We start from the raw sequence: 11,554 nt of genomic DNA on the forward strand, positions 1-11,554 counted from the left end.
CTGTTAATACCGTTAGTTTCTGTATAGGGGCTAGCGGTACTAACAAAACAAAGTTACGAAGATTAATAGTGTTAACGAACTAAAACTTAAGTGTTTTAATTAAGAGAAAAAACACACAGATACTAAATTAAAAATTAAGATAAACAATAGATACCTATAAAATGGTTTTTTCTGAAAATATTTGCGAGGAGCTTTAAGCATCCAAGAGTTTGTTTTATCTCAATGTCATATTGGAATTGTTAAAAAATAACAAAGTCACTCCTAACCGTTAGAAAAATTTAAAAAAAAAAAAAACTAAAGTTGATTGCTAATATTTTTCAATAGTTAGAACAGTATTGCTCTTTTGAAAATACTTTCAGAGTGATACTAAACTAAACTACTTTCAAATACGCATAATTCCTTGTTGGATATATGCCACGAGGGCAAAAATCACCATTAGCCCTCTCTACATATAACAACTGTAAGCTTATCGTAGAACAGAGAAAATACAGATATTTAACCTTATATAATTGAACTACTTGTTTCCAATAAATAAATATAAATGGATTTAAGAATTAAAAAATAAAAGTATTAATACCAAAAGTTAGTTAGAGGGTGAATCATATATTTGTGTGGAATTCAGAGGCAAGAACGAAGAAAAATCATATTTTTACCTCTTTTTTTTAACCTATATTTCCCAAAACATCGTAAGACGTCATATAAAATTTAGTCCAGTATTATTACAATGTTCAAAGTATTTATTTTTCACTATCATCTTGATTGCCAAAAGAATGCTAAAACAAATTTGTCATCATAGAATCCAAGAACAACGAAAAAAGATCACATTTACACATTATTTTAATTATGTTCTCTTGTTAAAAGAAATACAATTTATCGTCATGTAAAATAAATAACTTATATCCTGTTATTTACCTGTAATATGAATTGACTTAATTTTGATGATTATTAAGGCAGAACAAGAATTAATGGAAAGGAAAACAGAAGGATGATGATTAAAACTGCTTCTGAAAAAGTTAAAGAAGAAAAGAAACAAGAGTGTGAAACTATGAGGCTTTAAATAAATAAACAAAATTAAAACAAAAAGGAAAAGAAATTATTCTTTACTTGAATTTATATGTAATATAACTTTATACTTTGGAAAAAAAACAAACAAAGGAAACATTATGATTTCTCGTTTGAAATCTGCTCAGACATTTCCTCATTCCTAGGCCGCGACTGTAAGTGAAAATAACATGAGATAAATAAAAGCTAAAATACCTCATTATATTTAAAACCAAAAAATATTCACTAATGTCTTGTGTTAAAGTTATTTTTCATCATATTTCAACATTAAATTTTTTCTTGTAATAATAATATTTATGTAACAGAAAGATAAACTCCCAACAATATGATATGAGAGGAAAAACTGCAATGCATCTCTCGTCTCTCATATTATAAATATAAAATCAAGTAAAAAGTATTCATTTTTCTGTTTTTTTGCCAATTAATATAAAATCTAAATAATAACATCAAAATCAATAATGTGTTACTTCTAATATTCTCATGCTACTTAAAAGAAATGGAATAAAACGAGATGTTTCATTAAAAAGAAAAAGAGTTAAAGGAGATATAAAATAAAGAAATGATAATCTGATAATTACCTGGAAAAGGATCCGGTGATAATATTGATATCTTTTGAGCCAAAAACCAATGCAGAAGGATAATAACTGAAACTATTTAATTATGAGAGTACAAGAAAATCAGGAATTCTCAAGTTAATTATAGTATACTAGAAGAAATTATAGACAACAATGTAAATTAATCATTAATCAATACCTTTAAAAATAATACTTATCCAGTTCTAAATATAATATCTATTTTGTAGCGCATATTACACTACAAAATAGGTCTTATATTTGAAATCAGAGGAGTATAACAAAATGGACAATTTTTTTCTTAAACAAGACTTAAAGTATTTCCGATTTTCGTTCTCGGACAATACTTACATCAAATTCCTTTATATTTATTATGTCAAATTTTCTGATAATACAAAGTCATCTGTCTTATTTTTAATATATTATCATTTAATTATAAACTCACATGAAAAAAAAATATAATACACGACTCTATATGATTGAAGAACACTTAATCTAAGTATTTTCCTTCTCAAAATTGTATAACTTAGCTCCAAATTATAGAAGTCGTTTAAGTGGAAAAGTCCTTGTGTATTTATGTACATGAATTTTCATTGTATAATCATAAGCTTAGCAGACAACAAAATAAAATACAACTGAAATAAAATAAAAAGAATTATAAAATATTTGCTCAGTTAATTACCTCAAACTCTGCAATCAAATTAGACAGGAAAAGAAACTAAATGACCCTGGAATCAGATTTTGTGATGCCCACCTTCAAGAGAGAAACAAACGGTGATTCATTTAATTAAGCCTATGATATTATCCATCTTAAATTTTAAAGAGTCTGAATTCTACAAATATTTATTGTTGTAAATTTATTGTGAAATTCAAAAGAAAGATGCAAAAATTGTAATTTTTATAATGCTCTTTCACCAAACTCTATAAAAATTTGGGATAATTACTCATAGGTACCAAGTAAGAAAACTAAATACAGATAGATGCCAAAAATATCATAGTTACAAATTAAACTTGTAAATTTACAAGTCAAATTGTGCCATTTACACATCAAATTTAACAATTTATTTTTGCATGTCAAATTACCATATTTACAAGTCGATTTGGGTCATTTACAATAATGTCAAACTTTTGAAAAAGTAGAATTCCTTCTGACTTGCCATATTTTATGGCTTGTTTGATTCTATTAATGTATTTTTATATTATCAGCACAATTCTGTGGAATAATTTTTTAAACAAAAAACTAGAGAAAAAAGTCTGTTTGAATCATTATTTTAAAATTTTAAAATCATATAATGGTAAAGTGAAAGGTAAATGGAATATTTTGCTTTAAGTATTAGCGTGATTGTTATTACAATGTTCTTTGCCTCTTTAATTTTGTAGGAAAAAAGTAAGAAAATATTAATAAGATGTTCTGATTTCTTTGTTTTCAGAACAAATTTCCGAACAAATAAGTGAACATATATTTTCAAACATGGTTTTTTTAATTGCTTTTGTTTTCCAAAACAAAAAAAATGTTTTTAAAAAATTAAAAATGCAAGCAGGCCCTTAACCATTGACTGCCAAAGGAAAAAAAGATCAAATGTAAATTTAGAACATGGCTACACGTAAATTAAATTCATATTATTCTTTTTTTTTTCATTATCATCTCAATAGCCAACCATATGCTGCGGGGGAAAAAAACAAGAAGATCAAATGTTCCCTTGTGAAAGGCAATGTAATTTATCAACATGCATAAAAAATTAAACAACTTCTGTTAGCTAGTTCTGTTATTTAATTTACCTTTAATATGAATCGATGATCATCAGCACAAAGATGATGATTTGATCTTCTTCTGAAAATGCACTAAAAGAAACAAAAGTGCAAACGAAGAGGCATTAAATAAATAGGTAATATTTAAGTCCACTATAAAGAAATTATCTTTAAGAATCAATAAAACCAACGTATCTCCAAGATAGCTAATATTTAATTACCTGTAAGATATATAGATGAGCTTGATGATATCTCAGGACTCCGAACAGTACTAACTTACGGTTTTTGCAAATTTCACGGAGGCAACAAAATAGCACAAAACAAGAACAAACAAGAGATGAATGTGAATGAATAGATGAAGAAAGATTAAACTCATTGAGAGATAATAAAGGCATGATAAGAATTTGTTCTTTACTTGAGCTCTTGAATGATATGGAGATACTAATTCCAAAGTTAAAGTAAGCTTCACATTCATTTCTTAATTTGAAAGTTATTCAATGCATTTTCATTGCTTGAGCTTTGTTGCATTGCATGTTGCTTTCATCTGCTTCTATTCTATGCGTTGTTCCTTTTTTTCTTCCCTCTCCCCCTAAGCATAGATATACTCCTATTAGAGGTAATCTTATTTAAGGCACTATCGTGCATTAAGTATAAGCATCTCTTCTAGCAAAAATTTGAACCTAATTCATCACGTTACTACGAATTAGTCCCATATGCTTATCTATTTTTTTCACTCATTCTCTCTCCCCTCACCCTGTGGATAAGTAAAGATGTTTAAGAAAATTGAGATACATTTTTTACAAGTTTATTTTCCTCAACAAATTTTAACCAACTTTTTGAATTATGCAATTTAGTTATTTAAAGCTTCTATTTTGAGCCGGATGAAGTAAATGCATAAGAAAGTACTATCCCTAGTCTATAATACAAATTATACTTCATATTACGAATTGTGTTATAAATTAGATCTTATATTAAAGACAGGAGGTAGGACAATACTTATACCAAGTTATTTATTCACTAGTATTTAATAATAAATTCACATGAAATAAAAATAACATATGACTATATATGATTGAAGAACTTTAACCTAAGTTTTTTTTCCATGGGATAATAGTGTAATATTGTATTTATTATGTGAATTTCTTTTTGTTTTTTTTTTTTTGGGGTTGTGCTTGGAGCCTATGGAGAAGATTTTAGGAGTATGTAATAAATCTTGAATCTCAAATCTCATTTATTACCTATTTTAGATAGTTTGATGGCTCTAAAGTGAGCCCTTCATGGCCTGACCTCTATCATATAATTTGAATATCAGTCTAGAAAGATCTTGACCAGTTTGGCACATGAAAACTCGAACTTGTCCAATATAACTTTATGATAATTGTAAATCTCAATAAGGCCGGTCATATATGATATATTAAAGAAATAAAAATAAAAATAAAAATGTCAAATAATTGTCTGACGAAAAATTAATGTGTCATTCCTCCTTAATTCAAATCCCAACACAACATTTTTTTAATTGGTTTTTAGAGTTTGTTCAAATACACAAGTGTGTTGAAAATAAAATAAGAAACCCATACAACTATTAATTACCTTGAATATATATCTTGTATACAATCTAAAAAGTTGTCAAGTCATGAATCTAAACTAAAATATAGTTTCTATATATCAGCAAATCTGAGATTCCCAGATGAATGAATTAAATAATTAAATAAAATGTGCAAGAATATGTACAGAAAAATATATACTGTAAAAAATTCAGAATGTCATGAAATAAAAAGGTTGGTAAAGAAGGAGCATTTTACCACAGATTGAAGGGCTAAGCAGATTTCAAACATATTGCCACCAAACTAAAGCAAGATTTTGGTTGAGAAACATGACATTGCGACCTTCATTTGCCTGTGTTGGAAAATTTCAAGCAATTGCTGCCTCCACCTTTACATAAGCATTACTCTGAAACAAAGTATATTTCACGCAAGAAAATTTCCAGCAGTTGTTTAGTATATGGAATTGATTTTACAATCTGAAGAAATGAGTCAAATGACTCAAACTTATGATTATAATTTAAAAAAAATGATGTCTTTTAAAAGTGAATAAATTGGAGGAATGATCATTAATGATGAATGGGACGAAGAGATTTTAAATAAAAGTTGAACCATCCATATCATCTAAATCTCTGACAGAAACAAAATCCATATCACCAAAATACTAATACTGTACATATCATTAATGATTTGCTTTTTCACAAAGTACAGGAGGGAGAAGCATATAACTCAAACTGGAAACATAAGTATCCAGACTCACCACCAATGAATTACTCCCATGAGAAAAGCTGCCCAGAATAGAATCAAAAATTGAAGAACAAAAACTTTGAAGAACCAAGAAAAAAACATGCTCTGGAGCGTGCATTCTTGGTTAAACTCGAAAGATCCATTTTATTGGGATTCAGGATAGAAGATTGATTGTAATGAGGGAGAAAGTTAGTCAAAGAAAGCTTGATACAAGGACTTGTCTAGCTTTAAAGGTGCCTTCTTTATCTGCATCGTTGGTTCCTCCCCACCCTCGCCTCGCATGATAGCTATTTGCCCGTTCATTTCTAAAACTGATAAAGCCAGCTCCCCACTCGGGTCCTCACCTAACCGTTAAAACCAAGACTAGAATCATCTAAAAAAATAATAAGACCAAAATCATTCACCTTCAACCAAGATGAAAGATACGGTTCACAAAGCAACAAAAAGGAAATCTGAATCAAAGACAAAAATGAAGAACATAACTTTTCCCACTTGCCTGGGTGAGATTCGATGGCAGAGGAGGGGGTTAAAGTGCTCAAAAACCTGAGATGGAACGCCCCAGAGGGTATTCAAAATTTGAAAACCCTTGGATTAGAGAGATGAGAATGTAGGGGAGAGAAGTTTGATCACAACCTTCTGGAATCTTTCTTTCGGGTTTGATGCTTGAAGGAGGGGAGACATTTGCTCAGTCAAATGATTTTGAATTTTGAATTTGAATGGAACTGTCTCTCTAGGGACCGACCCAAAACGGAAATAGATTCTCTCTTGTCTCTAGAGTTGTTGGCCTCTTCTTCATTTGCATGTCTCTGCAACTGCGATTTAGCCTTCTACAGTTCTGCATCACTGCGACTCTGAATGCTGCTTCACTCTCTTGTCTCCTTCCTATCTCCCATCTGCTTGGCTTCCCGCTGAACACACTCGAAAAGCGCTCTTGGCTTTGTTTGGTTGGGGTTTTTTGGAGGGGAGGGGAGAGGATGTGTTTGGTTGGGGGGAAGGGAGGTTAGAAGAGGGGAGCTAAAAAAATTTGTCCTTTTGTGCTCCCTTCCCCTCCCCTCCTCGCCTCCCAAATTGAGGGTTTTTGGAGGGGAGAAAAATATTATGAGAATCTTGACAAATATGTCCATGCTATTTTTTGAATATTCCAGTGGTGCCTTTTTGATTTGTTTTTGGTTTCGCATGATTACCTTCACATTCCCTTTCGCAGTCGCTCAATTATATACACACACACAAATATAATATGCATATATGTTAATATATTAATTAATTATATATATTAATATATATTATAATTATAAAATGACACTATTAATATCATATATTTTTTATTTCCTAATATGTGGAGGGTATTATTATATAGTTAAGGTCTTGTCTTTTTCTCTCCCATTCACTTTTCTCATATATATTATACTTTTATTTCATAATTTTTTTTATCACATATAAGTGAGGTAATTGGTTTTTTTGAAATTGATAAATTAGGAAATAATAATTTTGATATAAATATTATAATAAAAGAATAAATCAATATAAATATAAAGATAAGAGCATATTTGTCAATTTATAATCCCCTTCCCTCCCCTCCCCTTGTGAACCAAATAAGAAATCTCCCCTCCCTTCCAACCAAACAAAACCCATGACCTCCCCTCCCCTCCCCTCCCCTCCCCTCCCCTTAATAACCTCCCCTTCCCTCCCTCCATTGAACCAAACATAAGCCTTTAGTCTAAGCGAACCTTTTTTATTTATGTTTTTACTCATACAATCTCTTCTCTCCTCCCCACCTCCTTTCCTTATTTTGGGTGTTGTGTATTTTTTTAAAAATTTATTACACTTGAATTTTATAATTTATATTAACAATATTCTGAAAAGTTAATTATAAAAATTTCATAAGATTATAGGGAATAATAAGTGATCGTGCTAAGATTTTTTTTAAGAAAAACTTATAAGGATATGAAATAATTGAAACAATAATCTTCAACAACTTAAAAAAATAATTTTTCCAATGTTTTTTCACTATTTAAAAAAGGCAAGAAAGAAAAAATATCTTATTTTCATTCGTAGTTATTACCTTGTATTTAAAATAAAAAAGTTACAAATTAAAATTTTTATAAGATTATAGTGAATAATAAAAGATGGTGCTAAATTTCGGTTTTTAAAAGATATGAAATAATTCGAAAAATAATCTTCAACAACCTTATAAAAAATGCTGGTGAAAAAAAAAAACCTTATAAAAACATAATTTTTCCAGTCTTTCATTCCTGTGTATCTAAAAAAGATAAGAAAGAGAAATATCTAGTTTTCAACGATAATTCTTGTAATGTATTTAAAATAAAGAAAAGCAAGTTACAAAGCAAAAATTTTACAAGTTTACGGTGAATAATAAAAATTTCTGCTAAAATTTTGTTTTCAAAAGGAACTTCAAAGGATATGGAATAATCTAAAAAGTAATCTTCAACAACCTTTAAAGCAAGTTATAATGTCTTTTTTGACCATCATAAAACAATGTTGCACGCAGCCACTTAACGGAGTATAATATTGCATGAGAGAGAGATCTAGAGAGAGGCGGACATCATTTTTTAGTGGGACATGTGAACACATCTAGACGTGGCTTTAATCCAAATGATTGATAAAAATGAACATCTCATTTGGAATTTACAAGAATGGAGAAACCTAGTTCTACTTCCATTTTTAATATAATACCTTCCCACCAAAATTATCAATATAATTATGAGCTTAAAATTAACACTTAAGCTAAGTAGCATTTCTCTTCATTTAGAGACTCATTATTTATAAACCATGAATAATAATATACTATTTTCGGTTTTTAATATATTATAAATTAATATATAATCTAATGATGCTCATAAATATTTTAAAAAAATTATGTAACATATCTTATAATTAAGTAATTTAGTACTTTTTTAATCTCTCAAAATTAGTTAACCACATGACCGGAGGTAGCACTTTTCTTTCTTACAAATGTCAATACATGATTGTACTGAAATCTGAATAGGATTTTAGAAACTTATTTGTCCTCTGAAGATATATTAAAGGATTAGAAGTTAGTTTATTGCAGTTGTTGTTGCATCTGATGGTTTGGATAGCCATGTCTGCCCGAAGTGGCATTTCTAGATGAGGCATCCCAATGCCATGTGAAGCACCCTTTTTTATTTTAGAAAAATTTGATATGCAAATGCAAGTTTTATAAGTTCTCTAATTAGCTAATTAAGTCTTTCCATTTATTTTTTTTGGGCCCTTATTATCCTCTCAATTGTATATATTAGTCTCTATATTTATAATTTATTTCTAATATATAGACATGTAGTGCTTTTTTTTTTTTTTGGTTGGGTGATAACCTGTAGTGCTTATTTGGCCAAAGGTTACAGGTAGTACGAATTTAAGAAATACTAAGAAATATTACTTCAGATCTTTAATATAAAAGCTAGTTAACTATTTTGATAGATTAAGAAAACTAATTAAGTTAGTTATTTGTAATAAATAGATATTGTCTTTCTTAAAATATCCTTGCTAGTCAAGTATATTGGCTAAAACTACCATCATTGCAAGAACTACTTTAGGAAAAAATAGATAAATATGAGAGATAAAATAATAAATCAAAATGTACTCCATAACTTCTTTCCTAATTATTTTTTTGAAAAAGATAAATTAATGAGGAGTTATAGTATTTTCTTAAACACACGTTACTCGATACATTCTACTAAAATCTCTTTTTCTAATAAAGTGACTGTTAGCATAATAAATTTTTTACTTTTATTTTGCTAATAAACAAATTTTATTTCACAATTTTATTTTCAAAACATCCCATTATTTTGTATTTTTTTAAATCAACGGCAGCAACCCAATCAATAAAAATAAAAAATTTAATTAAAAATCAGATGAAATTGTAATTATTTAGAAATTAATTTTTTCCGAATTTTTTTCTTTAAAAATCAGTAAGGAAAATTCTCTTTCAGTCAAACATGACCAAATAGGAATTTTGTAATTTGATAGAATAGTCATATTACCCTTATGAATTAGAAAACCTGCTGTAAAAATGATATTTATTTAATTTCTTGAAAAACATGTCGTAAGCGGCAATGCCAAACTTGTTAATAATATTAAATAACTTGTTAACTGCGTTACAAGAGTTAAAAATTTTTCCATTTATTGGGCACTAACTAATCTCTCAAAGTGTAAAAGACTCTAAGATCAAGTAGTAATAGCGTTATAATAGTTCTTAATATCATTACATGACTTGTTAACTGTATTATTGAAGTTATAAATATGTCCCTTTTCTAATTTATAAGGACAATATGGTCATTCTATCAAATTATAAAATTCCCATTTGGTCATGCGTGACTAAGAGAATTTCTCTTGTTTGTAGTGATCATTTCTAACAATCACTTTTCTGTCATTTTCTCTAAGTTTTACGGTTTTTTTTAAAGAGAATTACAATGAAGTCCCAAGAAAAAAATAACTACCAATAAGTCTCAATGAAATATTAGATTTCCAACTCTAGATCTTGTCATTACAGGTTGATTAGATTATTGTTGGGATTTTTTAGAAATTATATTCATTTCTGGAGACTTGATTACAATTCTTTCTTTTTTTTACAAGGTCTTCTTCTTTTGTTTTTTTGCCAACTACCCCATCCATCCCCTTTTTTTTATAAACAACTTTGGACTCCATTACGCAGATCAAAAAATTGGTTAAAAATAATAAACAGGTCGGAATTGAAAATTTTTTTCTCCAAAATATCCTTATTTATGGGAGAGAAAATATAAGAAAGAGAATAAGAAAATTAGTATAATAAAGATAATTATAAAAAAGAGAGAATATGTGATGAATAGAAGTGATAGCTTAGGAAATGACACAATAAATATATTTAGTATTAAAATAAGTAATTAACGGAGGCAAAATAAAAAATTTGTTATAAAATTTTAAGACAACCTATAAATATTATTTATATATAAATATAAAAAAAATGATAGTTGTTACATATTTAAAAAAAAAAAAGGACAGAGAGAGTACAATGTAGTTCTTGTCTTCGGTTGGCCAAAAAACAAATACAATTAACTTCTTCGGGCATAACTGGAAAGAGGGATAAAATAGGAAATTACGGCAGAGCTAGGGTTTGATGCTCAATCTGGATAGGTCCTGCTCCCATATAAACAAGATCTTATTTTAATTTCTTCTCGTCATCTTCAGCCATCGCCGCCTCTATGGTTTCTTTTTCTTTCATGTGATTTAGAACAGTTCGGCGAGGCTTCTTCATTTTCATTGGAGATCTACGCCTTATTCGTTGCTGAATGCAACAAAAAGAGGGAAAGCCATTGAAAAACGATCCCTCTCTGTTTTGATTTTCTCTTCTCTGCCTTGTTATTCTTCTTCCGAAATGTCCGATGCCACGTTGCTGGTAGTTACAAAGAGCTGTGACCGGCGATGCTATGATCAGACTGATAGTGAGTTCTTTGTTTCGCATTTTGATAGGAATCCGTGGATCTCTCATCTCCTGATCTTTCGGAGCCGATTTATGTGATTACAGTCACAAAATTGGGGGTAATTCATTTATTATTTAATTAATTTTAGGGTTTTGAGATAGTGAAGTCGATGATGATTGCACTTATATGTTGCAAGTGCCGTCTGAAATTGTTGATTGATGGAAAATGCAGAGTTGTTTCTGAGACTTCCTTCTCTTTAGTTCTAAATTCACATTTGCATCGAATGAACTTTGGAGAAATATTGGGAGTTGAAATTGCTAAATTTTTCCTCTGCCAGCAGTTGAAATTGCTAATTACTAAATTAGAACTATAATCCTGTTTTTATGCTTCTCTGGCAATTTTCTAAAACCTGTTTTTGTATTATTGTTCATCTGTAAATTGCCTATTA

General features: G+C 29.0%; 1 long non-coding RNA gene and 1 other non-coding gene across 2 annotated transcripts; one reads left to right on the top strand and one right to left on the bottom strand.

Moving 5' to 3' along the window:
- Positions 1–1,638: 1,638 nt before the first annotated feature.
- LOC114755642 (uncharacterized) lies at positions 1,639–3,466 on the bottom strand. The gene is made up of 3 exons (XR_003741335.1): positions 3,414–3,466; positions 2,317–2,388; positions 1,639–1,712 (listed from the first exon to the last, which is right to left on the bottom strand). It is a non-coding gene; the product is annotated as an uncharacterized LOC114755642 (long non-coding RNA).
- A 7,595-nt stretch (positions 3,467–11,061) lies between these two features.
- Positions 11,062–11,212, top strand: LOC114755644 (small nucleolar RNA snoR2/U65). Its single transcript, XR_003741336.1, has one exon. It is a non-coding gene; the product is annotated as a small nucleolar RNA snoR2/U65 (small nucleolar RNA).
- The last annotated feature ends 342 nt before the right edge of the window (positions 11,213–11,554 follow it).

Source organism: Neltuma alba, unplaced genomic scaffold (assembly GCF_004799145.2).
Source record: "Neltuma alba isolate B1F8T4 unplaced genomic scaffold, ASM479914v2 tig00010296_pilon, whole genome shotgun sequence".
NCBI lineage: Eukaryota > Viridiplantae > Streptophyta > Magnoliopsida > Fabales > Fabaceae > Neltuma > Neltuma alba.